This window comes from Macaca thibetana, chromosome 9 (assembly GCF_024542745.1).
Source record: "Macaca thibetana thibetana isolate TM-01 chromosome 9, ASM2454274v1, whole genome shotgun sequence".
In the NCBI taxonomy this organism is placed as follows: domain Eukaryota; kingdom Metazoa; phylum Chordata; class Mammalia; order Primates; family Cercopithecidae; genus Macaca; species Macaca thibetana.
Genome location: NC_065586.1, coordinates 8555029 through 8582793, shown reverse-complemented (window position 1 = coordinate 8582793; position 27765 = coordinate 8555029). Strand labels below are relative to the sequence as shown.

Below are 27765 nucleotides of genomic sequence, written 5' to 3'. Positions count from 1 at the left end.
AATAATTAAATATTTAAACATTTATTAAATTAAATATGAAAATTCTATGCCTATTTAACAGCTGTGTGTACACATCTGTATGTATATGTGTATTTATGTCTGCACCTGAGTTAGCCTAGCTTTCGTTATTATGAAACAATCAGCTGGGTGAAGGAGTAGAAGGAGGTTGGATGACAAAAGATTACTTTAGGGGAAGAATGTACATTATTTGGGTGATGGAAACCCTAAAAGCCTTGACTTTACCGCCATGCAATCTATGCATGTAACAAAATTACACTTGTACCTCATATATTTATACAAATAAAAAATAAATAAATAAATAAAGCTAAAAAGAGAAAGAAAATATAAGCTCTTTGATAATAGTAAGAAAATAATTGACCTATTTGGAATGAAGACTTAATCTGTACAAAGCATATTAGTGGTTCCATATTAACAATTTAACATCATGGCACTGTTTCTTTCTCTGACTGCTGTAACTTGCTCTATTAGAGACTAGGCATCATTTAGAAGTCTATATAGTGATACCAGGTAAACAGAAAGTAAAAAGTTGATATAAAGGTCAGCCATTATGAGCATTACCTGTTGAGCCATTTGTGGTTTATTCTCAATAGTGTCAACACAGAGCTGGAATGTTATGCTTACAACATGATCCCCTATCTGTCATCTATTTGACATAGACACACTGGTTTTAAACAATACCTTGAGGTTTACTAAAAAAAAAAAAACAACAACAAAAATTTCAATGACCATGTCTAAATTCTAAAATGGTATTTCTATTCATTTGACAATTTCCCTCAGATAATCTGATGAAGATAACTACATAACAGCATTTTAAATTTCCAAGGTACAAACATACCTCCTTCAGCCTCACTTGTTTATATACTTATGATATTCACACACTTATTAAATCATCTTATAAGGCAGTTTATTTATATTCTTTTTATCCATGAATACACCTATTACGTAGAAGTGCTGAACCTTGTCCTTTGGATTCAGTAACCAGGAAGTTTCGATCAGCATTGTTTAGTTTCTTAAGTTTATGTAGTTTGTGAATGGAGGTGGGGGGCACACATATATGTCTGCAAATGCACACATTTGTGAAAAGAAGAAAGTTATTGGGGGAATGAAGAAGAAATATTTTCTACTAGGTGGCTGTTATACTTTACTTTTTAAGCTATTCCAGCCATATTGGACTCAAACCAGTTCCAACTTTTGAAGTTCGTCTTCATCACTCATCTCCCTGGGGGATATGAAAGTGCCAACATTTGTTAAATTCCTTTTTGTGTGATGCCACTGCTGTTCTCTTACTCGAATCTATTGCCTGTCAGAAACATTTTGTAAGGTCATTGGAACACCCTCCTATTCTAAATCAACTGAAACTTCTCAGTTTATATTTCAATTCCATTTCTAGGCAAGCCTCTGCTAGCCCCTGGTTTCCTTCTCTTCGAGGAACACATGATTTTCTCTTCCTGAAGCATGGGACCAATATTATAGCTTGCCCTCCAGGGCAGGATAATTTGCTCATTGTGGATTAGTTGCCTTCAGCAGGTAAGTCTCACCTGGGTCACATCCTTTAAGGGTATATCCATGGATAGAATTGCCTGAAAACTTTCACTGGAATGTGCAAAATTCTGCCCTGGCTTGTCTTGCTTTATGTTGCACTTTCTTTCCAGAGCTAATTTTCACGCAGAAGCCAACACTATTATTAGTGAATCTGAAACTTTTTTGCTTTTTATTTCATTCTTTTTCATTTTTTCGTCATCAGACAAGTTGTGCCCAGAGGAAAGTAAACTGACATCATAGAAATCTTTGACCCCATTATTACACAAAATCTCTAAAGAAGTTTTACTTAATCTGTCCAGCCTAATTTCTACATTTGGTAAACTGGATAATTAATAAATATGTGTATATGGTGGGATAGGAGGAGTGTTTTGGTGTGGCATAGAAAGAATGTACCTAAAAGAAGACACTCAACGAAATATAAAATATATATTTGCCCATGTATTGTCCAGCTTAATATCATTTACTCCATATTGGGACTAAAATTTATTATAAAGAATTTGTTGCAGTCTAGCACATCTTGGCATTGAAAAACATTATCTTTTAATCAATAATAGCAGTAAGATATTGGTATTATTATCAATTCCCCCTTTTTATATTCAGTTAATAATGTTTAACTTGAAGTCCATGGTATATTGAAGCACATACATAAACTCTGCTTATGGCTTTAGGAGATACATTAATTGCTTGAAATTAAATGCATATGTTTGCACATATGTGCATTTTGGGGGAAAGAGTGGTCAAAGTTTTTATAATATTCTCAAAAGAAACTCTGACTCTTCCCAAATATAATAATAACTCATACTTTAGGTTAACTGTTGTTTTGAAAGATATTGAAAATATAGATGCAAAATGATAGTTTAAAAATGATTAAAGATCATACTGAGTTTTCCTTTTTATTATCTCTACATAATGGTCTGTGGCTTTCCCTCCATATTAATTTCCCATATTCATTCATCATTCCATCATTCATCATCACATAGAATCATCACACAACTGAATCTTATGTGCTGTACTTCTTAAAACAAACTAAAGGTGATGGTCACTATGACCTAGATGGAATCGTTTGAAAGGGAATATGAAAGTGAAAAACTGCAATGACAGACATTTTGTTGCTTGAAATGGGATGAATTTGTTAGATGAATTTGTTAATAATTTATAAAATACAAACAATTTCTGGCAGAAAAGTATTTTACAATAAACTAAAACTAAAGAGTATATGAAAGAATCAAACTTTTAATACTCACAGGCCAATAAATTAGAAGTTATCCAATATTTTTGCCCAAATGAAACTAATTTCTACCATTCATTAATATTTTTCATAAAAGTTGTATTTCATAGTGTGTTTACAATTCCTAACATCACAGTATGTCTTTTCTGTGCCAGGTGTATCACGTTAATTGAGTAATTATGAAAACTCCATTATAAATCATGTAAAAATATTGAACATAAATTGACCAAGTTATTTTTAAAACTCAGAGGTGAACTCATTTCAACTGTAATTTTGTGATTTCTGTTTTCTGTGATAAATAGTCACAACATTTTGCTAATTCCTAGCAAGGACATGGCAACATCAGTCCTATGCCCACAAGGAATGGAATTAAGCAAACAACTTTCACAAGCAAGCAAAGGGATTCTCTTCTAGATCCTTCAGAGGGGGACACAGCCCTGCTGACACTTCGAGTTTAGCTTTGTGAGAGCCATGTCACAAAGCTATGATTCACATTCAGTGAATTATAGTCACATGCTCTCCAATGAAGCCTGATTCTCAGCCCTTTGAATGCTCTCTCAGCCCTAGAAGTCATGGTTGTCTGTTTCTTCTATTCTTATATTCTTCAGAGTAGATTATACTTGTTAGTCCATCCCTCATTACTCCAGTCCCCTATCAATGGTTAGTCATTCTTTATGTTAAACTTTCTCTGTTGAAGTTGCTGTACTGTTCCTCTATCCTGATTAGACCCTGATATGGTTAGGCCTTGTGTCCCCACCCAAAATCTGAGCCACAGAACTGTAAGATAAATTTGTTTTGTCTTAAGCCACTGAATCTGTGGTAATTTATTATGGTACTGATAGAAAGCTAATCCCGAGTATTTCGCAAGTGGGAGGAATGTGAGTCATTGTGTGCTAGAGGGTAGACTATGGTAGCCAGCCTCTAAGATGGTCTTTCAATGATCAATGCCTGCTGGTGTTTGCATCCTTGTGTTCCACCCTTCCTCAGTGTACCAGAGATAATCTGAGTAACCAATGAAATATAACTGAAGTGATGGTATCTTACTCTGCTGGTTATCAGTTTACTGCCTCTCAGCTCCAAAGTCACCTTTTTGCCGGTTCTGTGGAAATGGATATGAGCGCTTTAAATATTCCTTCTTCGCCACCTGCTGTTATGTCAAGCTTTCTCAGCAGAGGGTGCAGAAGAGACTTTTCCAAAGGAAATGTTTTTCACTTCCTGGTGCTAGTGGATTCACTTGGTAAGCTCCTGAACCATACAGGACTTCTCTAGTGCCCAGCTCCTACAATAAGGATAGCTTCTCTAGCATCCAACTCCAACTGTTCTCAGCTCCTGGGGTATAGCAGCTTAGCAGGAGATCCTGAAGAGTAGATGACTTCTGTGTTTCCAGTGAGACACCTCCTCATGAACAGCTTTCCCTAGAACCTTGGGAGATTTCCAGAAAGTTCCAGAGTGTATATTTCCAGTAGGTTCCACAAGTGCAATGCAATAGAGACTTCTCTGACATTCAATGACTCATAGTCACACCTGCTCAATGAAGTCTGATTCTCAGCCCTGGTAGGGGATTCTTCTTTGAAGGCTCTCTCAGCCCTAGAAGTCATGGTTGTCTTTTGTTTCTTCTATTTGCATATTCTTCAGAGTAGGTTATACTTACTAGTCCATCCCTCATTATTCCAGTCTCCTTTCAATGGTTAGTAATTCTTTATGTTAAACTTCCCCTGTCAAAGTTGCTGTATTGTTCCTCTATCCTGATTATACTCTAATATGGTTAGGCTTTGTGTCCCCACCCAAAACCTCATCTTGAATGGTAATCCAAAAGTAATCTCCACAAGTTGGGGATGGGACCTCGTGGGAGGTGATTAGATCATGGGGGCAGTTCCCCCATGCTGTTCTTGTGATGGTGATGGTGAGTGAGTTCTCATAGATCCGATGGTTTTATAAGAGATTTTTTCTCCTTTGCTCTGCACTCATTCTCTTCCCTGCTGCCCTATGAAGAAGTGCCTTCCACCATGATTGCAAGTTTCCTGAGGCCTCCCCAGCCATGCAGTACTATGAGTCATTTAAACCTGTTCTCCTTAAAGATTACCCAGTCTCAGGTATTTCTTCATAGCAGCATGAGAACAGACTAATACAGACCCAGACCCAGTTTTGTCTGGGTTCGATTATAGAAGATGTTGTAGCTTCCATCTAGTTACACATTCTCTGATCATTGACTGGTGGGGGAAGCTAGCTGCCATGACCTGAGCAGCAATTCCAGAGGCCCACGTAGTGAGATGCTAAAGCCTCTGGTCAACAGCCACAGCCTCCAACCTCCAGCCCAGTCGAGCCTTCACATGAGACAGTAGCCCCAGCTGACGTCTTGACTGCAGCCACTTGAGAACCCCTGACCCAGAACCACAGAACTAAGCTGCTCACATATTCCTGACCTCCGAAACTAAAGTAGACACTAAAAATTTAAGGTTTTAAGCCACTAAGTTTTGGGATAATTTATTATGTAGCAATAAATAACTAACTCACTTGGCTTAAGGCTTTTTAAAAGTAAGTCAAAATGTTTTTATACATAATCTTTACAAAGAAATTTGTCATCTAGAATTTTGATAAGTCAATAGAACACATTTATTCCACAATGTGGTAAAATTGTGACTTGGGAAGCATATAGAACATAGTGTAAAGATCACAGGCTCTGTGAAATCACTGCCAAAGTGTGGCCAGGGGACAGCTGTTTTACCCCTCTGAGCTTTAGTCTCTCAAAATGTGAGTAATGCCATCTACCTCAAGCAGCCATTAGTGTGAATTAAACGGATTAATGAAGGTAAAGAACTTAATAAGGTGTTTGGCAAACAGTAGACACCCTTAAGATTGATGCAACAAAACTCTAATTCACATTAAAAAACAGAGCAATTCATAGCAGTTTGCTTAAAAATAATTACATCTGAAGCATATATTCTTGCGGATTCACCTTCCAGGCATGTTATGCCAAGAAGCTCATCCCTGCACTCTGTTAACTGCTGCTTTATTTCACTATTATTCCCACTAGACAGTTAGCTTCATTAGAACAAATATTACATTCTTGTATTCATGATTATAGCCGCGACACCTACAACAACATCTGACATATGATAACCTAATAATACTATCTGTTAAATAAATGAGGGCTCTATGACATAGAACAATATTCCTGAAGAAATTTTAATGACAACTGTTCATGGAACTGAGTTGAAAATATCTCAGCTTTAAAAATATTTGTAATATGGCTGGACACAGTGACTCACTCCTGTAATCCCAGAACTTTGGGAGGCCAAGGCAGGAGGATGACTTGAGGTCAGGAGTTCGAGATCAACATGGCCAACATGGTGAAATCCTATCTCTACTAAAAATACAAAAATTAGTGTGGTGGCACACACCTGTAGTCTCAGCTACTCAAGAGGCTGAAGCAGGAGAATCATTTGAACTGGGGAGGTGGGGCTGCAGTGAGCTGAGATTGAGCCATCGCACTCCAGCCTGAGTGATAGGGCAAGACTCCATCTCAAAATATATGTGTGTATATGTGTGTGTGTATATATATACATATATACGTGTATATACATATATACATATATGTGTGTAATAGTAATATTCTTTTATTATTAGTGAATGCTGCTAAAAATATACTTTATAATCATTATGGGATTAAAATACAAGAATACTATGTCCTTTAACAGAATTTCAGACTTCTTTCCATAATAAGCAAGAATTTAAGAAACTTCCCGTAGTATATTGCTCACATTTTTAAATTATTTAGCCCTTGATAACAAAGTTGGGCATTTTTCTAATCAATAACTTTTATTGTAATCATTACGGATACTTACAGAATAATACCTTTTAAGTTGAAAATTTCTTTTTTCACCACTGGTTATGAAATATGTGGCTAATGATGTCACCTCTTTCATCACGTGGAATTTAACATATTCAAAGTCAAGGACAACGTGTTCCATATTTATAATGAAATTAGGATGTCTTCATTAAAAGGCAAATCCTTCATTTCAAAAATCTGAATGACTCTTAAAATAGAATGCCAGATGGCTAAATTTAGGTGCTGAAGAAAGTCTAATTTAGGAAGGCTTTCTGGCACCATTCCCAAAACTTTTTCATTTGATTATGGATTGAATATATTTTCATTCATTTCAAACTCTTGCCCCTCTGTATGTTATTCTGAGATAGGCAAACTAATGTTGGTGGACAAATTGGCCTCAAAAACTATGCCACTCTGCTTAAATGATCTATTTCTGTTGACATATTGGAACGATGGTCTTATGCTTTATAGTTATCAAGGCCACATATGTCCCTGGTAAATTGTACATAGGTGCTCTGCTTCATAATAAATGGAGATATCTGAATTACAACAGGTAAGCCACAATCCTCAGAGACTGTAAAGGCTGGGAAGTACAAATCACATAGAACTCTCGGCTAGGCCTTAATAAGTCTTTCAGTTCTTATTTTTATTTTTCTTTTGTTGGTTTTGTTTTCGCCATGTTTGTCTTACATTTTTAAGTATTTCTTGTGCATCTTCATCCTAGGTTAGCTTAAAAATAATTGTTAAATGAAGTTTACTTTTTTACTAGTCCTCACCATAAATTCTTGGATCATTTTATTTTATTATTCAGACTTTTTCTTTTAAAAAAAAAAAAACAAAAAAACCATTTCTTCTTATTTTTGCAGAAATTTGAGCATAGTCAGCAACTCTGCTGACTCTAACTCTCTTCCCATTTAACCTAATCTTACCATAGCACACCTCACACCATGACTTGCCTATTGCAGTAAACTGGAAAGCAAAAAGATGTCAAGCACTTGTGTTTGAGATCCAACTCTAGTGTTTGTGGCAGCTCTGCAGAACCACAGTTTGCACATCTGTAAATTGTGCAATAACAACTGCCCCACCTGTTTCACAGCATTGCTTAAAGAATTATATGAGCTATTGCATGTGAAAGTGTTCCATAAGCTGCCATTTGCTCTGAAGCTCACGGGTATAATTATTCTAGTCTAACCTACTTATGTTTGCCCTCTTTTCTGCAGTTGCATCTTTGTGCATAAAGATTCTCTCTCCAACCTGTGCAATTGATTCATCTTTAAAGACCAACTCAAATTCAACCTTCTAAAAGAAATCTCTGACTCTAAACTAGTGTAATTTACTAACTCTATTTATCACTATCAAATTCATCATTAGGACTTGAATCATAGAATATTGTTACCCATTGGCATTTATCATCCCTGCCAACCAGACAGGATTTCATGTGTTAGACCTCATGTCCCATTGCTCATTGCATCTCAAATGCACATCCCCCAGGTCTCTTGCACATGTCTGTGTGAGGGGCAGAAACACACTGCATGTTCATTTCCCTAGGCTCTTCCTCTCACCACTCAGCCTGTTAGCCTCTCCCTGGACACCATGACTGATGATCCTCTTTCCCTCTCCCTCTCTAAGCCTTGGGACATGAGAAGCTTCCTTGTGACATATGCAAATATTGAGAATTAACTGCAGTAATTTAAAATCTTTAATGTAAACTTTCTGTGAAAATATTTATGTTAAATATAAAACCGCAACTTTCTAAGTTAAATTTGTAATTTTTATTTTTCAGAATTCATCTACATATACTCAAAATGAATCACTCTAGCCAATGAACAAAAAATGATAAATTTTCCCATAGAACTGATTAACGGAATTATATTTTTAAAAAACAGGCCCAGTCACAACTTGGAAGGCAAACCCTAATCCAAACTTAGGTGGAGATTCTGCTAAAAAGTGTTTACCAACAAATGCAGTTGATTTTCAGGTACTTAAAATATTCTTCAAGCCAAATATTTGACACTGAAGGAGGATGTAGCTTACTCTACCAAAGCTTTAGCATCAGAGAAAGCTCCATTTAGACAATGAGTAAAGAGGCTGAGAAGGACGGCAGTTTGCTGAAGTTTGACAATGTTGTCCTAGGATTCATCTTCCTTTATTCGCTTTTAAACAGTTAACTGAGAATAGACCTAGGTGTAATCACATCATGAAAATTTTTTTTTAAAACTTGCCACTGAGTTATTATCTTCTAAACATCTATTTTGCAGTCAAAGAAAACTGTTACAATATCTTTTTGACATTTTTGTAAACATCTTCTGAACAAATATGTTAATTTTGCCACTCAAGAATTGAACAAGGCTGGGTGCAGTGGCTCAAGCCTGTAATCCCAACACTTTGGGAGGCCAAGGCAGGTGAATCATCTCAGCTCAGGAGTTAGAGACCAGCCTGGGCAACATGGCGAAACCCAGTCTCTACCAAAAATACAAAAAATGAGCCAGGCATGGTGGCACAGGCCTGTAGTCCCAGCTATGCAGGAGGCTGAGGTGGGAGGAGCACTTGAACGAACCCGGGAGGCAGAGGTTGGAGTGAGCCGAGATAATGCCACTGCACTCCAGCCTGGGTGACAGAGTGAAACTCCATCTCAAAAGAAACAAAATGACAACAACAAAAAACTTACTCCCCACTACAAACCTAGAATATTATATTTGAGAAAAAAAAAAAAAAAAAAATTGAACAAGCACACTACACTTCACCTTTTTGGAGTAAGATCTCTTGCTAAACACAAAATTATGCCAGGTGTTTTTAATGATAATTTATCTATCTGATCCTCAAATTATATGTTTTCAAAATATTCCATTAAACATAAGTTTGAATAAAGTGCCTTGTTCAAGTTTGCACAATCCAAGCAAAGTTCACAAAACGCTTTACAAACTTTGTTTAATTAAACACAATACCACACCTTTGCTTTAAATGTAACAATCATAATTTCTTGCAGACAATTTTTAATGAGTTTGCACTTTGCTATACCCCTCATATATTTTCCTCTCCTTCCAGGCACAGGTGATGAAACTGTGATCAACATTATGAAATTGGATCACAATTATGTCTTTAATCAAAACAAACCAAGCCTTATGCCATAGGTGTGGAAATCCATTTTGCTATGCTATCCAATTGCAGTCGTATTTTGTAATCAGTGCTTTTGGCCAAACTCACGGTGTAAATTATCTGGAAAAATGAGAAGACGTGTTCTGTCTCATGCTGTTGTCAGGTATGTTTCATATGTAGGTATAAACAGTGAGAGAAATTCAAATTTCACAACAGCTGAGTCATTTCTGCCACCAGGAACACTTGTAGTTTATTTGTAGTTTCTCATGATTTTTATTAATAGCAAAGCTGTTGTACGGTCTGGGATCATTTCTGCGCTTACATTATTACGCTCTCACCAAGTTGCCGGCGCTTATTTCAGTCAGTACTAAGCAGTAATTCAATTGCTTTTCCCAGGGAGCAACTCGAACCTCACATGCTGATTGAATGACCGTTCTGCACAAAGCAAGGAGTTACGCGGGGAAAATACCACAGTATAAGACATGATCACCAAGTTACTGATATCTTATGCATCTCACATCTAACATGAAAGTTTCCTGATTTTAATTAATATCTATAAGGTGTAAGAGTTTGATACCCTAAATGCTCCCAACTGAGACATCCTGATCAAAACTCTGTTGCAGAGGTGTCTAGAAACCTATCAGAAAGCCAAATGTTTCTCTTTGCTTTGCGATGACTTTATGGAGATGAAATCTTACAATGAATTTAGGATGATATCTAGCTAAGTGGAAAGAGTTTCTAACAGTCCAGCAGAATTTTCCAAGTGCCTACATTCATGTACTTGAACACATGGGACAGAAATGTCTACCACATGATAAATACAACATGGAGAAAATGTTTTAAGGTTATATTCAATTTGGCCATACCTATTTTTTCCAGCCGTTGTTTCCTACACTGATATATTGCTGTCTAAATCTTTGAGGAAAAGGCATTACATGAAATTAAAATTATTAATACCCATAAAATAATTATCAACAGTTTAATTCAGCATATCCAACTGAAGTTCCCATGTGTGTAAACACATCTTCTGAACACCATTATGGAAATAGTCAATCACTGGTGCTGATATAAAAGATTGACATTTTATATGGATTTTTCTCCTACTTTATTCTGCAGCTCTTTCTAGTCTAGAAAATGTATCTATTAATACACAATCTTTTAAATTGCATTCTTAGTTTAATAATAATCACAAATTAATGGTGTGTAGTCACGTGTCCACTCTCTTGGAGGGAAATAACCATATGCTTCAATAACTAAAACTTCTATTTCCACAAACTAATTAAAAGGCCTTGTGGCACAGTAATCAGAGAAACAGGTGTTTCATTTAGTTTCTCTCCCTTCAAGGTTGAATAGTTGCAATTCAAACTTCCCTGCGATTCCTTTAAAGTCAAAGGAAGTCACATAGTCCTATACTGCCTATCAGAGGACAACATCCTCCTGTCCCGCCCCAGGATTTGGCAGAATATAAATCAGGAAGAGAAAGAAAACAGTTTTACAGCACAATACGTTAAATTATGAGTGAGCTTTTTTGCCGCAGATTTTGGGAAATTTAGCTCCTCAAAAGAAAAAAAATTGGCCGGGCACGGTGTCTCATGCTTGTAATCCCAGCACTTTGGGAGGCTGAGGCGGGCGGATCACGAGGTCAGTAGACCGAGACCATCCTGGCTAACACGGTGAAACCCCGTCTCTACTAAAAATACAAAAAATTAGCCGGGCGAGGTGGCGGGCGCCTGTAGTCCCAGCTACCCAGGAGGCTGAGGCAGGAGAATGGCGTAAACCCGGGAGGCGGAGCTTGCAGTGAGCTGAGATCCGGCCACTGCACTCCAGCCTGGGCGACAGAGCGAGACTCCGTCTCAAAAAAAAAAAAAAAGAAAAAGTTTCCAATCCTGTTTACTTTTCTCTTTGCTATATATTGTGTGTCTGTGTGTGTGTGTGTATGTGTGTATATGTATGTGTGTATGTATGTGTGTCTATGTATATATGTGTGCGTGTGTGTACATATATACACACACATATGTGTAAATACACAGGTTGATTCCATATCTTTGCTATTGTGAATAGTGCTGCAATAAACATAGAAGAGCAGGTATCTTTTTGATGTAATGACTTATTTTCCTTTGGGTGTATGCCCAGGAGTGGGATTGCCAGATTTAACGGTGGTTCTATTTTTAGTTCTTTGAGAAATCTCCATACTGTTTTCCATAGAGGTTGAACTAATTTGCATTCTCTCCAACAATGTATAAGCCTTTCCTTTTCTCTACATCCTCACCAACATCTGTTGCTTTTGACTTTTTACTAATAACCGCTCTGACTGGTGTAAGATGGTACCTCATTGTGATTTTAATTTATATATATATATAATTTACATGTACATGCATATGTACACAGACTCACACATATATATTAAAAACCTGAATACATATGTGTATATATGCATACACACACATATACATAGACATACATACATACATATATACACACACATATATACATATATGAAAAGATGTGGCCCTCTCTAAGAGATAGAATCCATTCTTCTTCTCCCAAATGTAATTGGCTAATCAAAATCACACCTCCTGAGACCTGTTCTTGTGAGTACAGGGCGCATTACATACTTTTTTATAATACACGCAGTAACTTTGGAAGGCTTCAGCCTCATTCCTGTTGTTATTTAAACTCTGACATATTGCAATAAAACATTTCATCAGGCACTCCAGTTCAGGGAACGATAGGCATCAACACTGTATTGGTAATGCAAAATAAATGGATCGGGGTTGAAAATAATGAGTTTGGTGGATTACATCTGTCACCATGAATTATTATCGTTGAACAGAATAGGGCAAAGCACTACAAAAATAAAGCTTGTCTTCTCTGGTTGAAGGTGAGACAACTACCTCTAATGAGATGCAGAAATTCAAGTGTGAGTTATTAATTATGCACACAAAAGGTTTATCTGCTTGCTCAATCTTACTTTTTTTATGTATATTACTACAGAACAAAAGGTCCCTGTTGCTAAAGCTGGTGATAGTTCATAGTGCTTCCTTGCCAGAAACCAGAAAAGACATTCCGTTTGGCCACATTAGACCATGAATAAAGAATAAAAAAATAAAAACTTGGATATGTGACTAGGCACCCGCAACAGCAGACCCCGATTCAGGCACTGATTCTTCCGCCAGCCTCCTCTGCCATAAAACCTTCCTTCTTTTGGAATTCAGGTTCATTGTCTGTAAAAGTAAGGCCTTGAACTAAACCGTCTTCAACTCCAGCTTCAAAACATTTCTGGACTCTACATAAAATGAATATGTGTATCATTGGGTTATAATTGGGATAACTTGGTAGCTTTTCCTTTTTGCAAGCCGAAAACTTGAAGGAGAACTTATCTGAGTAATAACCTAAGTTGCTTCTCTTAGTAAGGCCTCTGTTAGTGAGTAAAGAGGATATCCACTGCTCAAAAGAAAGTCCTCAGTAGAATATTTTATTTCTCTAGGCGATGTTGCCTAATCAGAGCAGGGAAAGTGCTGCTGGGTGTGACTATATCTTTTACAAAAATGTGATCACATTACTTTGTTTGCTTAGCAAATTGTTATAAACCTTACCATGTATTTAACTGTTCTGTAAAATGACTACAATATGAAATTTTATATCCCATGACATGGTTTGTCATCATTTGTTGAACATTTTTTATTGTTAGACATTCAAATTCTTTCCAGTTTTCTAAATGTCCCTAAAATGAATATCCTCGCACCTGCTTCTTTATGCATATATCTGATTCTTCCATTGAAATGGAATTGTAGGATTAGAATGTAATATTTCGTAACTTGCAACAAGAAAATGTAATTGTTGTTTTCTCTCTGGATGAGAAGAGTTCCTGTGGTACCATGCAGTTCTAGTATATGAATCTGCTGTGTGCACCTACTCAGAGGTGCATCAAAAAAGATCAACAGCCATTGAGAAAGGAATGTGGTCCCTTTGAAATGAACCAGGTTGTGATGTTTATAAGGGAGCCAGAGATTATTTGAAGCATTTATGTACAAACTACGAATAACCAGGGTTGAGGAGTTGTCAGAATGGCAGAAGAAATGCACAGTGGTTCAAGCCTGTAATCTGAGCACTTTGGGAGGGAGGCTGAAGTGGGCAGATCACTAGAGGTCAGGAGTTCGAGACCAGCCTGGCCAACATGGAGAAAACCTGTCTCTACCAAACATTCAACAATTAGCCGGACGTGGTGGCACAAATCTGTAATCCCAGCTACTCAGGAGGCTGAGGCAGGAGAATCATTTCAACCCGGGAGGCGGAGGCTGCAAGCAGTGAGCTGAGACAGTGCCACTGCACTCCAACCTGGGTGACAGAGTGAGACTCTGTCTCAAGGAAAAAAAAAAAAAGACAGAAAAAAAAAAAGAAAAAGAAAAGAAATACACATGGAGGAAAGTAGAGACAATCAGATAGAAAAGTAGAAATACTTGTACCCTGGTGGGAAATGTAAAATCGTGGAATCTACATCGCTTACATGGAATCTAATAATCTAACTTTTTCTTTCTGCTGCTTCTCATAGATGAAAAATCCTGAAAACAATGGAAACCAATGAGTCAGAATGAAGGTCAATGCCGTTGTTTTCAATAAGCCTCAGAAATAAAGCATGGAAAAGAGATTGCTGGTGATTATAAACCTGATGTAAAGAGGAACTACTGATAAGTGTAAAAAGTTTTTTGGAAGAGTGTTTCACGCTAAGGTTCTCAGAAGCTTTGAAGCCTTTCATAGCTTTTTCTGCTTCCCAATATAGTGTGATCACTAGGTAACATGTGGAGTGACTTTTCTCAAATCGTAGAGAAAATCTGTGTTCCATTAAGGAGGTAATGAACAGTTATAAAGTAGCAAGTAAATAGTGTAATTTTATAATGAAACTAATTGTGTTTATGTCTTCAAATGGCAATCAAAATTATAACCTTACATAAGTATAACGTTTACATTAATTCTGCTTGTATTAAGTTATGCAAATTAAGTTGTAGTTTATAGGTGGAAAAGCATGTTGTAATTCATCACATGGAAAGGCGTACCTAACTGAAGACTTGCTGCTGGGCCAATGATCTCATCATATCTTGTGGTTGTACCATGGTAATACATGTGGATAAAACAACAACAATAACAATGTATTGGCTAAGATAAAACAAATTGCATTTATATCATTAACATTTAGTTTTATTTATTATTTTTAACAAGAGAAACTTTCCTATTACAACAGAGGAAATGTTAAAAGATTCGGCAGGAATATTATTCCAATGCTGAAATGTAAGACATCCCCAGAAAAACTGTCTCTTCATGTTACTCAATGATATGGCTACAAGTTTCTTGTTTAGAGTTAAGTTTACAGGGATTTATTATTTTCAGTCTCATAGACCAAAGAAAAATAAAGTTCTAGCTGGAAGAAAGTCAAAGGATAGGACTTTTCTCTTGACTAACCTCGACTTCATTCGGTTTAAAAAAAAAAGCATTAAACAATCTTCCTCCTCCTCTCTCTAAAAGAAAAAGAAACCCTCAAAACCATATCATTGCTATGAATTCACAGATAACCTCTGAAGCCAGAATAATACTCCTTGTCCACAATAAATCCTATATATTGTTTTCAATATACTCCCCTCATCACCCCACACCCCTCCACACACACAAACACAATCACAGCTATTATGTGCCATCATCCCATATTCCTAGCAAAAAAAAAAAATGTCCGGAAAGAAAAAGCAAGTTGCCACAAGAATTATATGCTAGATGGGAGTAGGGGTCTGGGGAAAAGCTCAGATTCCCTTGACTCCAACTTTGCGCATCTTGAGACAATGGTGCAGCACTTAGGATGTTCTGAAGGAAAGAAAGTTTAAGGGAAAGGTAGAATTATCCAGCCAAATTGTCTTTTAAAAGTAAAGATAATAGCAGATATGCTTACATAAGAATATGCCCAGGGGTGCCTTAGAGCCCTTTTGGACAAAAACTCAGTGATTAAACATTGCTAACCAAAAACAATCAAAACAAGAAATACAAAAACACAAAGCAAGAGAAGACTAGATATTTTAAAGTTAAAAAATAGTTTTTGAGACTAAACCCCTGGGGAAATTTTTATTCAGACCAAAATATAAATTTTATATATATATACACACATACACATACATATAAAATGTTTATATATATAACATTTATATATATCTGCGTAAATATTGTACATATATCTATGCTTCTATGTATAATGTAACTCAATGTAGTAAAATAACGTAAGCAATGAAATTACAAAGTCATTTATAGAAGATGGACCATCAGTGTACTTTAAAACTGAAACAGATAATTTTAACATATCACGGTTCTTAATGTTTTCATATTTATTTTTCATTTTCAAATGACATTATGGGTACTAATATCCTTTCGTGTGATAGCCTTTGTGAAATGAATCTTATTTTTAGAAATTTCTTTATCCAACTTGATTAAAGTAAAATTAAATACTTAACTCTTTTGAAAATAGCGTGCATACTATAATCCATTGATATCATATTATTTCTCAGTGTCTACTGATCTACTTCTCCTTTGGCAAGGTTTATAATATTTACATTCTGTTCTGCAGCAATCATTTTCCTAGCTGCAGAGAGTGGCAAGACTTGTGGCAAACAGAAAGATCAGATATATATGCTTTTCAATACAAGGAATTTACGTACCTCTTGACGTTAATGCTTGCAGATAGTTATCATATTTATTTCAACTCTATTTATGCCAAAACATAAATAACATTATCCCTTTGTGGTAAATGCATTTAAATGTTCATGAAGTCATAAGCTATACAACTGCAGTAAGCTTTTCATCATACACTTCTCTCGAGTAATACATATGTTCCTGAACTTCTTTCCAAAGTTGTAGAAACAGAGCTAGACAGACTTGAGGCAAGTCTGAGCTTCTTGGTTTTATCCATTGGTAACATGCAGTGCTACCTAGTGTCATGCCTCCTTATATTTGGAGATAGTGTTACCTGATTGCCAGGAATAGACCTAAACTAAGGCTTTTCTCATTCACAGAGACAAGGCAGGTGAATTCTCTTCAAAGTAGGCCATCTAAAAAGGTATATGTGACTTCAATATTAATTTAATAACAACCTACCCACAATAATTTCCTCTTTAATTTCACATAAGTAACTTTCCTTGTCTAGACTTGGGCCAATGAGTATATTAAATCTGCTACAAAGACAATCTACTCAGTGTGGTACTAAAGACAAGGTGGAAGGAAGGAGCTTTTCTAGATAGTTTTATCCTGAAAAGATCAGCACAGGAGTGTGGCACTGAGAGCACACTGTACCCTCGGTGGAAAGACTATAATAACCAGTAATGTTATGCATTTATTTAGAACTATATATGTATCAAAGAGTTTTCACATACACCATTTCATTCAGTTCACTCATCAAAAGGCCAGAAGGCATCCAAATAACCCTCTAGGTGCATCACACAGCATTTATGTTCTGCCTTTGAAAAAAAAAAAAAAATCCTCATGAGTTTTGTCTGCCTTAACAAGGGAAGAGAACTAGCAAATGAAAAATACAAAATCATCCTCCTGCCAATTGCTACATAAAGGCACCATTTCCTTCAGTTATCTTACAAAATACCACAAAGGGACAATTCAACCCAATTATTTCCTTGGGATAAAGAAATAAAGTATTGACAAATAAATGCATTACTACTATTTTGACTACAAGGTATTTGAATTAGTCAGGGAATATGTAGAACCATTCTTCTTTGACTCAGTTCCATCAATGGGTTTAACATTTGCTAAAAGAAATCTTTATTGAGTCATGTTTGTGTAGTAGACAAAGCATTTCACAGAGACCATTTATACTCATCAAAGAGCGTGGCTGCCGTGATTCTCAGAATAAATCTCTTTGTCTTACCAAAACATCTAATCATAAATTTTTTTGAATAGGAAACCATTTGAGTATCAAATTCTAAGACTTTAGGGGAAGAAGTTTTCTAGATGACAATGTCTTTTTCAGAAAGTTCTCATTTGGCCAGGCTCATGTGGTGGTTTGGGTCTGTAGTCCTGGCACTTTGGGAGGATGAGGCAGGAGGATTGCTTGAGTCCCAAGTTTGAGCCTGGGCAACATAGCAACACCCTCTCTTGCTATTTTTCTTAAAAATAAAGAAAGAAACACAGTTCTTACTAGTGCCGCATCTGAAATGGAAAGCACCGTAGAAAGAAATGCCATAACAAATGCCCAGGCCAATCGTTCACGCTGTGAAGGAACACTATGTGGTTTGCTGCCTATTTGCAGAGAGCATTTCTTCACTAGCAATATAAAGACTAGATTGCAAAACTTGGCTCCAGATGTTGGGCTCAGCCTCCAGGTCTAATGTAGCGGGAACTTTATCAGTCAAATCCCTGTACCGAGCACAGGCACAAAGCCATAGCTATGTTGCATAGCTGAGGTATTCTCTAAAAACAAAACAAAAAAACTGTGAACATCAAGCCCCATGGGCACCTGGGCAATCTTCAGGTGCACTGTGCCCCTCCCCTGGGTGTGAGCCTCTGGTTTCATTCCTTCCTGAGGCATCTTTTTATCTCCAGCTCATCTTTCATCAGTGCCTGACAGTGGAATATCACAATTCCAGATTGGGAAAACAATTCTTTTGGAGCTAGGGAAATAAAAAAAGATTTTGGTCATGGAAATCCCCTCTACTTTAAACCAATATTTTATTCATGTTTGGAAAATACCACTTTGTTGTTGTTTCCATTCTAATCTGTTTCAGTATTTCCTGTTTTAATTCCGAAACCAAATGTATGACAAACCAGGAGGGTCTTGGGCCAATTCCAAATCAATAAAACCAGAAAGTAACCACCAAGTAACCAAATTACTGCATATGCTGGATTTTGTACAAAATTGTAAAAGGCGGACATAAATTGCGTAAGATAATCAAACTCAGAGTTTCAGATATGACGTGTATCAAAGTCAACCAGAGACAGCCCAGTCCTTTCTGTACAGTGGATGACATTTACATGTAATCTGAGGGAGGTGATGAATGTATCATAGGGAAATATTTTATTGATTATAGCATAAAAGAGAGGGAAGAAATTGCCTTTCTGACTTGCATGTCTACTTTTTCTTTCTTTGTTTCTTCCCCCTTTACTTTGCAACTGGAGAAAAGGTTGGTCAAGTTTGAATTGGCGGAGCCAAAAATTCATTCTAGCCCTGAGATTCCGTAAGTCTGTAATAACAATAATCATAGAATTAGAGAATTGTTTTATATTGAAGGAAACTGCACTCAACATTCATTTATTACACGTCTATTCTGGGGGAGGGGGACTAGGCCGACGCCATTTTCCAAACATAAGAAGTGATCTGTAGACTTGATGATTGCTCTGAGATCACTCAACCCAACGAGTGTCGGAATCAGGCTTCTTGAATCTAAGTTAGATTTTTTCACTCTGGGCCAAGCCTATTACTCTCTCACAGTCTTCTAACCATATTACATTCAGGGTCAATGTGCAGACATGACCCAAAATCATCAATATACTATTTGATATTTTTGGAGGGATCATTTGTAAACAAACAAACAAATTGCTTAATTGCTAGCCTGGACTAGGGACAGACATAAATTTAAAAAAAGAAAGCTATGAACCACAAACACTGTTATTAAAATTGGAACCAGGAAACATGACCCATTAAACTGTCAATTAAATAAATTATCAAATCAAATACAGGATCTTTGTCTGCAGACCATGGTAGGGAAAAGGCTGAAAGGACAACTGGCAAATGCATGCTCTTCTTAAGGCAATTAAGAGCTAGGCCCTCCAATTATGAGAATTTGCAAGAACTGTCTAAGAGAAATAGGATGCTTGTAAACATACCCTTCTTTAGATTCATAATGATCTAATGCCTTATGGTGAATTACGATATCACCACTTAAACTTCGAATGTATTTCCTTAAAATGAATGTGTTATTAATTGTATTTAATTTTCCAGGAAGACTACAGAATATTATTATTAAATATCTTATGCATTTCACGTATTTCCTGTTTATAAATTACTTCCCAAATTAGGTATCATGTTTCCATTATTGGTCTCAAAATTCAGCATTACTATCTCACTTTTTCCTCATTTTCAGAAATTAAAGTTAAGAAAAATTAATAATCTGTGGCAGAAGTTCTGCAATTTATAGCTACTCACACAAGAGCCTGCTGAAATACATTACCACCCTTTAATATTCTGGTGAGCCCAGCAAGAAAAATAGAGTCAACACCCACCTTGCCACAATGGTTTAAATAATGTACCAGTGAACTAACAGCACATTTTTAATCCTACCCTTGTCTCTTAACATGCCAATTTTCCTCGTGTCAGTTTACATTTATTCAGAAAGGCAAACTCACTTTGAAATGCACCTAAGTATAAAGGTAAGTGAGCTACTAATATCTTCATACTGCATTTAAAATCTAACTAAAAAGTCTTTTAATTTTTCAAGAAGATGTTCCATCCATAGCCATGGCTATTGACAAATTTATTGAAACATCAGAATACTCAGAAACAACTCATTGAACATATCACAGATTACAGCAGTTTTGGGAAACATGGAGAATAGAGGCCATATTTGGACAGGTTTATCATGGGGTTCCATATTTGCATATCTAGATAGGGTAGGTTTCCACACATAGGTTTGAGGCACAGTAATAGGGAGAGAGGAATGAAGGTAAACAAATTTACCTACATTTTACAAATTTACTTTCATTTTACAAAATAGATGTTCCAGTCGTCAGCTTGAAGGCTTGAAGACCAATTCCAAAGTTTCCACTGGTCTTCAAGCCTTCAAGCTGGTGACTGGAACATCTATTTTGGACTCCAGAAACACTACTGCTAGTGACCCATACAACCACACATTGAATTACACCATGCAGCCTCCCAGTTGTATGGCCTAATCCTTCCATGGGTCATAATAAAAATGCTACACTGCCTTTAACTTTAGTGAAGTTAATTAATTTGTATTAATAAAAATGCCTTGGCAAACCCAGATGAAAAGTTTCATATAGATGTAATCAACTACTTTTCTCCAGATAATTGCCACTTGGCCTAAGAAATTGAAAGCATGCCAGCCTAAAATGCTTTTAAAGACTTCAATCAACTTTCTCTCCCCAAATGAAGAACTAAAAGTCAGAGGACAGACTGTAGGCTGCAGACTCCGTTCTCAACATCGCCCAGCAACATGTATTTATATTACCAGCATTGGTCCTCCAAATTTGACCTGGAGTTGGCCTTTGAATTGGTACAGGGAAGGAAAAGGACAGGGGCTGTAGAGCCCAGGAAAGCTAGAAACAAACTGTCTTCTTAAATTACCCAGATTTGTAACCAAGCCTAAAATAACACAGCCCTGCCAGACTTCAGCCCTAAGATCTGAAGCTCACTCTGAGAAATAATAAAACAATACTGTTGTCTTGGCCTTATTTGTTTTATTTCATTGTCTCTATGTCCATTTCCAAAGAAATGGATAAAAGCCCCTATCCCCTTTCTTAATTTGCTATAGAATCTTGTTTTAAAGCGAATGTACACTTCCCAGAAGAAAAAAATAAAGATTTTCTTTCAAGAAGCAGTGTTTGAACAGTTTCTAGTAACTTACAGAATAATTTTGAGTTAGTTAAATTAAAAAAAAAAAAAACTAAGCATGTATTTATTTAGAAAACTTTGAGTCCTTAAAGTTTTAAAACACAACAACACAGGTGTGGAGAAGTAAAGATATTTGATATGAGATTTTAGGTTTCTTTACTTTCACAGTAAGTAGCTTTGGGTTTCTGTCTATATTACTGCCTCATGCGTGACCAACTTATTTCAGTAGTCAAATTGTATTGGATCATTCTGTTAATCAACATACAAAATGTATATAGCTTGACCCATTTGGTTATTTCATGTAGATATATCTTAATCTGTTTATTTTTTAAAGATGTTACTTGATTTAGTTAATATCTCTTATTACAAGGAGAATAAGATCAAAGCTACATAACACTGGAGGCTTTAAATTATTCTATCCTAAGTATGCATTGTGTAGGATCCCTTACATGGTGATGAGTACATTTAATTGTGGGGAAAAGAGAGATCAGACTGTTACTGTGTCTATATAGAAAGAAGTAGACATAAGAGGCTCCATTTTGCTCTGTATTTGAGATGCTGTTAATCTGTGACCCTACCCCCAACCTTGTCCTTGCAAGAGACATGTGCTGTGGTGACTCAAGGTTTTTTTCGGATTTTGGGCTGTGCAGGGTGTCCTTTGTTAAACAAGTGCCTGAAAGCAGTATGCTTGTGAAAAGTCATCACCATTCTCTTAATCTCAAGTACCCAGGTACACGTACATTGCCAACGGTCGCAGGGACCTCTGCCTAGGAAAGCTAGGTATTGTCGAAGGTTTCTCTCTGTGTGATAGTCTGAAATATGGCCTCGTGGGCAGGGAAAGACCTGATTGTCCCCCAGCCTGACACCCGTGAAGGGTCTGTGCTGAGGAGGACTAGTATAAGAGGAAAGAAGGCCTCTTGGCAGTTGAGATAGAGAAAAGCATCTGTCTCCTGCCCGTCCCTGGGCAATGGAACATCTCGGTGTAAAACCCGATTGTATGTTCTGTTTACTGAGAGGAGAAAACCGCCTTAGGGCTGAAGGTGGGACGTGCTAGCGGCAATGCTGCTTTTCGTGCACTAAAAAGGTTTATGGAGATGTTTGCATATGCATATCAAGGCACAGCACTTTTCCTTAAACTTATTCATGTCACAGAGATCTTTATTCACATGTCTTACTGCTGACCTTCTCCCTACGTTGATCCTATTATCCGGCCACTTCCGTTTTTCTAAGGTGGTAAAGATAATGATCAATAAATACTGAGGGAACTCAGAGACCTGGGCCGGCGTGGGTCCTCTGTATGCTGAGCGCAGGTCCCCTGGGCCCAGTTTTTCTTTCTCTGTACTTTGTCTCTGTGTCTCATTTCTTTTCTCAAGTCTCTCATTCTACCTAACGAGAAACGCCCACAGGTGTGAAGGGGCAAGCCACCCCTTCATTTAATGACATCATTTTTGTATTCAAGAACTAAAAAACTTTAGACAAGGTCCAGGCGAGATGAAACTTAAATCTCACTTTCTAAAAAGTATAATAAAAAGCATATTAGGGAAAAAAAGTTGAAGCTAAGAATGATATTAACGATACTAAATCATGAAGTGTTTTTGCTGAATTGCTTAATAATCACAAATTATCTTATTATCTTGTCATAATTTAATAATCAATAGAACTAGGTATTTCAAATTGTGATAACATTACTTGGCTCATAGGCAGGAAATTACCATTGAGTTAAAAAATCACCTTAAGACTTGGAACCAACCCAAATGTCCATCAATGATAGACTGGATTAAGAAAATGTGGCACGTATACACCGTGGAATACTATGCAGCCATAAAAAAGGATGAGTTCATGTCCTTTATAGGGACATGGATGCAGCTAGGAACCATCATTCTGGGCAAACTATCGCAACAACAGAAAACCAAACACCTCATGTTCTCACTTATAGGTGGGAACTGAACAATGAGAGCACATGGACACAGGGTGGGGAACATCACCAGGGGATAGGTTGTAGGGGGAACATCACCAGGGGATAGGGGGAAGAGGGACAGGGGAGGGATAGCATTAGGAGATATACCCAACGTAAATGAGTTAACGAGTACAGCACACCAACATGGCACATGTATACATATGTACCAAACCTGCACGTTGTGCATATGTAACCTAGAACTTAAAGTAAAATAACAATTAAAAAAAACCTTAAAACTATATTATAGCAACATTAATAAAACAGTTTTGGGCTTATAAAAAACAGGCTCTTCTCCTAAAGAGGCTGTGAAGAGAGAATTTTTCCCATTTTACAAATCCTGTGTTTAAGGAACCTGCTCAAGCTCACCCAGCTAAGAAGAAAGCCTTACCAAGTTATATCTCTGCCTCTACACTGTTGAGATCTGTTCCCATAGCTACTTTTAAGTTTGGGGATGATTTTTATTGATCCTAAACATTTCTCATTTCCATCTTCACACACCCATACATCCTGGAGATAGGCACTCACTAGAGGCTTTGCGAACTTGCTTACTTGGGGAAATTACCTAACCCGCCGTGTTTCCGATTTCTCCTCTGTAAATCAAAAATAATAATAAAACCTACCTCCTATGGTTGATAGGAAAGTTTTTAAAAACCTTACATATGTCAAGATCTTAGTCAGTCAACCAGCATTAGCAATAGAGGAAAGAGCAAATCACGGGAAAATATCACCCTTGTAACTTTCCAATTTCCACCATTTTTCTCCCTGGGTTTGGCATGCACCTCACAGAATCTGCCACGCATGCAGTGCTTGCAAAAAAAAAAAAGGAACCCTCGGTTGACCTTGAGCAAGGGGTCAACCATTAACTGATCCAGAAGTGATAACCTTATGTAGGGACAGCCAATCTTCAGAGTGGGTTGGTATCTACTGAGGCAGTTTTGCATAATAATAATGATCGTAATCATTAGACCAGTTGGTCTCTGTCATTTAAATGAGAAAACAGGGTGAGTATGCCAGTTAATGGACGAATAAACCATTGGGGATTAAAAGCATGGGTTTTTAAGTTGAAGAAACCTAGAATCAAATTTGGTTTTGCCTAGCTGGGGTCCTTTGGGATGAACAGACTCGTTCATCCAGCTGAGCCTCAGTTTCCTCCCACATTCCCACTACCCAGCCTTAATTCAAGCCACTCTCTGCCCACGTAATTGGGCTCCACGTTTCCTGCCTAGAGTCCCCTGAACCCATCGCTCACACTGCCCTGGAACGGTGTGGTCAGATAAAATACCGGAAGTCTGGGTAAATTTGAAATTCAGATAAATAACAAACAAGATTTAATACTGTATAGGTATGTTTCATGCTGAAACGTTACTCCTTATTTATCTAAAATTCAAACTTGGACAGGTACCATGGCTGACATCTGTAATCCCAGAACTTTGGGAAGCCAAAGCGGAAGGATGGCTTGAGACTGGGAGTTGGAGACCAGCCTGGGCAACACAGGAAGACCTTGTCTCTAAAAAAAGAAAAAAAAATTCAAACTTAACTGAGCATCCCATTCTTTTATATTTTACTATAAGAAAAATTTACATCTTATAGTAAAATATAAAAGATATAAAGAATTTTACACTTCATAATAAAAGCATATCACAGTTGTATACCAGAGTTACATTACATGCAGAAAATATAAATGTGGCCAGGGTATTCCTGTCTTAAATTATCAAATGGCATCCTATAAGTATTCAATTCAAATGGCATCCTGTAGGTATTCAATCCATGCTTTATAAGTACATTTCACAAATGTCTTCATGATACAACCATTTTCTGTCTCTCTGACATCATGTTCCATCTCTTTCTACTATCTCATTTTCCTACTTATGTGACTTTCTTTGCTTAAGTTTTTCACTTCATCCAGAAAGCCTTAACTAATTAATTTGTCTCTTACTTATCTCAAACACATATCAGACACTCCCAGCTGTTCACGAACCTGGCTGGATTAAGTGTCTCTTCTCTATACTCCTAGAATCATATATATATATATATTTGTACTAAACATATGTGTGTGTGTATGTGTGTTTGTGTGTATTACGCTAGGAGTAATATATATATGTGTTATATATATTATATATCACTCTTTAGTGATATATGTGTGCATATATATACATATATATAATTTATATATATATCACTTTTTCTTCACCAATCTCCTTCATAAGAATATACATTTTTTGACTTATAAAAAATAGGCTCTGTCATGCCTCATCTGAAAACAAAGCAGCAGTTTCTTTCATGCATGCTGTGAACTCATTTCACGCCTTTCCATAATGACAATAGAAAATTTGCAGAAAAGATTTTTGCAACTTTCAACAAAAGGTCACCTATATTAATATACAAGAGTCCTTTTGCATTTAAAGATCTCCTTCTGTGATTCATTCATCCATTTAAGAAGCATCTGTAAAGGCCAGGCCCGATGCCTCATGCCTGTAATCCCAGCACTTTGTGAGGCCAATGTGGGTGGATTTCTTGAGCTCGGGAGGTCGAGACCAGCCTGGGTGACATGACGAAACCCCATCTCTACAAAAAAATGCAAAAATTAGCCAGGCATGGTGTACCTGTAGTCCCAGCTACTCAGGAGGCTGAGGTGGGAGAATTGCTGAATCTGGGAGGCAGAGATTTCAGTGAGCCATGGTCACACCACTGCACTCCAGCCTGGATGAGAATGATACCCTGTCTTAAGAAAAAAAAAAAAAAAAAAAGAAGAGGGTGGGGGGAAGCATTCGTTCAGCAGATGTTAAAGTAGTACATTATCCAAAATGAATAGGGAGACGCAGTAGGAGTGTTATAGCAGAGATGAAGTGGTTCCATAGTCAACAGGCCGAAAAACGAAGAGTAACAAAAGCCTCTTCTCTTCTTAAGTCAATTCTATTTTCCTAGTATACAAGGTACCTTGGAGGAACTATTCTTAGAGATTCACAGCAGCACACTTGAAGACTGCCACTGGACTGAATTTTATTGTAGCAACTACTGCTCATCACTACAGAGTTATCGAAAAGGAGCACCATGAATGAAGTTCTTGTTGAACTGGAACTCGTTCAGTGAAAAGGGGAGGCTCCAAGACTGGTAGAAAAGCATCAATCAACAGTTCTGCACATTTTAATTCACAAACGAGACTGAACCTAAGACAACAGATGTGGACAGACCTACAATGAAAAGGATGGAGGCAGCAAGAGATAGTGGGCTCTTGGTCTAGGCTATGGAAAGATTTACGCAGGTCCAAAGCCGTTAGGAATGAAACTGGTTTGCCCTATCCGCATCCTTGGGCACCATCTATGCGCTGTGAAAGTCAGTCACGCCAGGAAACTAGTGTCACCAGTGTGATTTTTTCAGGAAAGTAAAATAGTCTGTGCTTAAAGAGACCCCCTTTTAGAATTTCATTCTAAAACAGTCCCCCAGAGCGGTCCGTTACGGAACGCTTGACACTTCCCAAATCGACTAGCAGCACTTTCTCTTCCTCTGAGATTTGCATTATGACCTGGACATGTAGGATAAGTCAAGAGAGCTGGTTATGGCTACACGTTTCTTTTTCTAATGAATTTACAGCCAGCACATAACATTTTTTTGGATTGTTAACTACAGGCCCACAGCCTCTCCCCAGCCTCATTTATGCTATAATTATAAATCCACTGACGTCATTCATCCCACATTGCTTCCCTGTAGCTACCTTGTCTTTCAACACCGCTGACTATTTCTGTTGTCTTCTGGTAGATCTTCCTGTCACTAGACTAATTACCACCATCTATTCAGCTTTTCCTTCCGACCCAATGGACTCCTTGTTCTCCCATCGATGACAGTCTTAGAAGGCAACAGCCAAACTGGCCGTTAGCTTCTGACCTCTCTATAGACAACCTTATTACGGTAATTGCAAGGCTGGAAACAGCAGACACTAGGCCAATTACACCTGTCCCTGTCCCAATTCAGCCTGGGTTTAAATTACTCAGATGGGGTGGAGAGCATAATTTGGCTCAGCTGCATAACAACTTTTTCTCTATTCTTGTGAAATTTGGAGACAGACATTTCTCATTAGGCTTGTCATTAGGACATAATGGCCCAGTATTTCTTTAAATGACATAATTCTTTATCAAACAAACCAATGCACTATATTCATAGATAACTTTACCACGGTATTTTAAAGCAAGCCAATCTTTAAAATGTTACTCCTCAAAATATAGCAAGACATAAACTGAAAGCAACATACTCAATGTTTTCCTCTGCAGTCATTTTTATACGAATGATATACATAGATGTATGTATCGAAAATGAATAAGTCTTTATAAATGTTATATTTGTATATGCTTAAATTTTTAAAATTATACATAGTTAAATCTATAAATGGATAGCTGTGGCATACACGCATAATTATATTAAAAATATATATGTGCACATTATAGCTAAATGAATTCTTTTTTTAATTGCATTATATAAAACGTTAAGAG

General features: G+C 37.1%; 1 long non-coding RNA gene across 2 annotated transcripts; it reads left to right on the top strand.

The window, feature by feature from the left end:
* Positions 1-1427: 1427 nt before the first annotated feature.
* Positions 1428-21128, top strand: LOC126962653 (uncharacterized). Of its 2 annotated transcripts, none has more exons than XR_007728762.1 (4): positions 1428-1548; positions 14269-14566; positions 18878-18931; positions 20778-21128. It is a non-coding gene; the product is annotated as an uncharacterized LOC126962653 (long non-coding RNA). The 2 variants fall into 2 exon arrangements; XR_007728761.1 differs by lacking the exon at positions 1428-1548 and adding an exon at positions 9672-9879.
* Positions 21129-27765: the final 6637 nt, after the last annotated feature.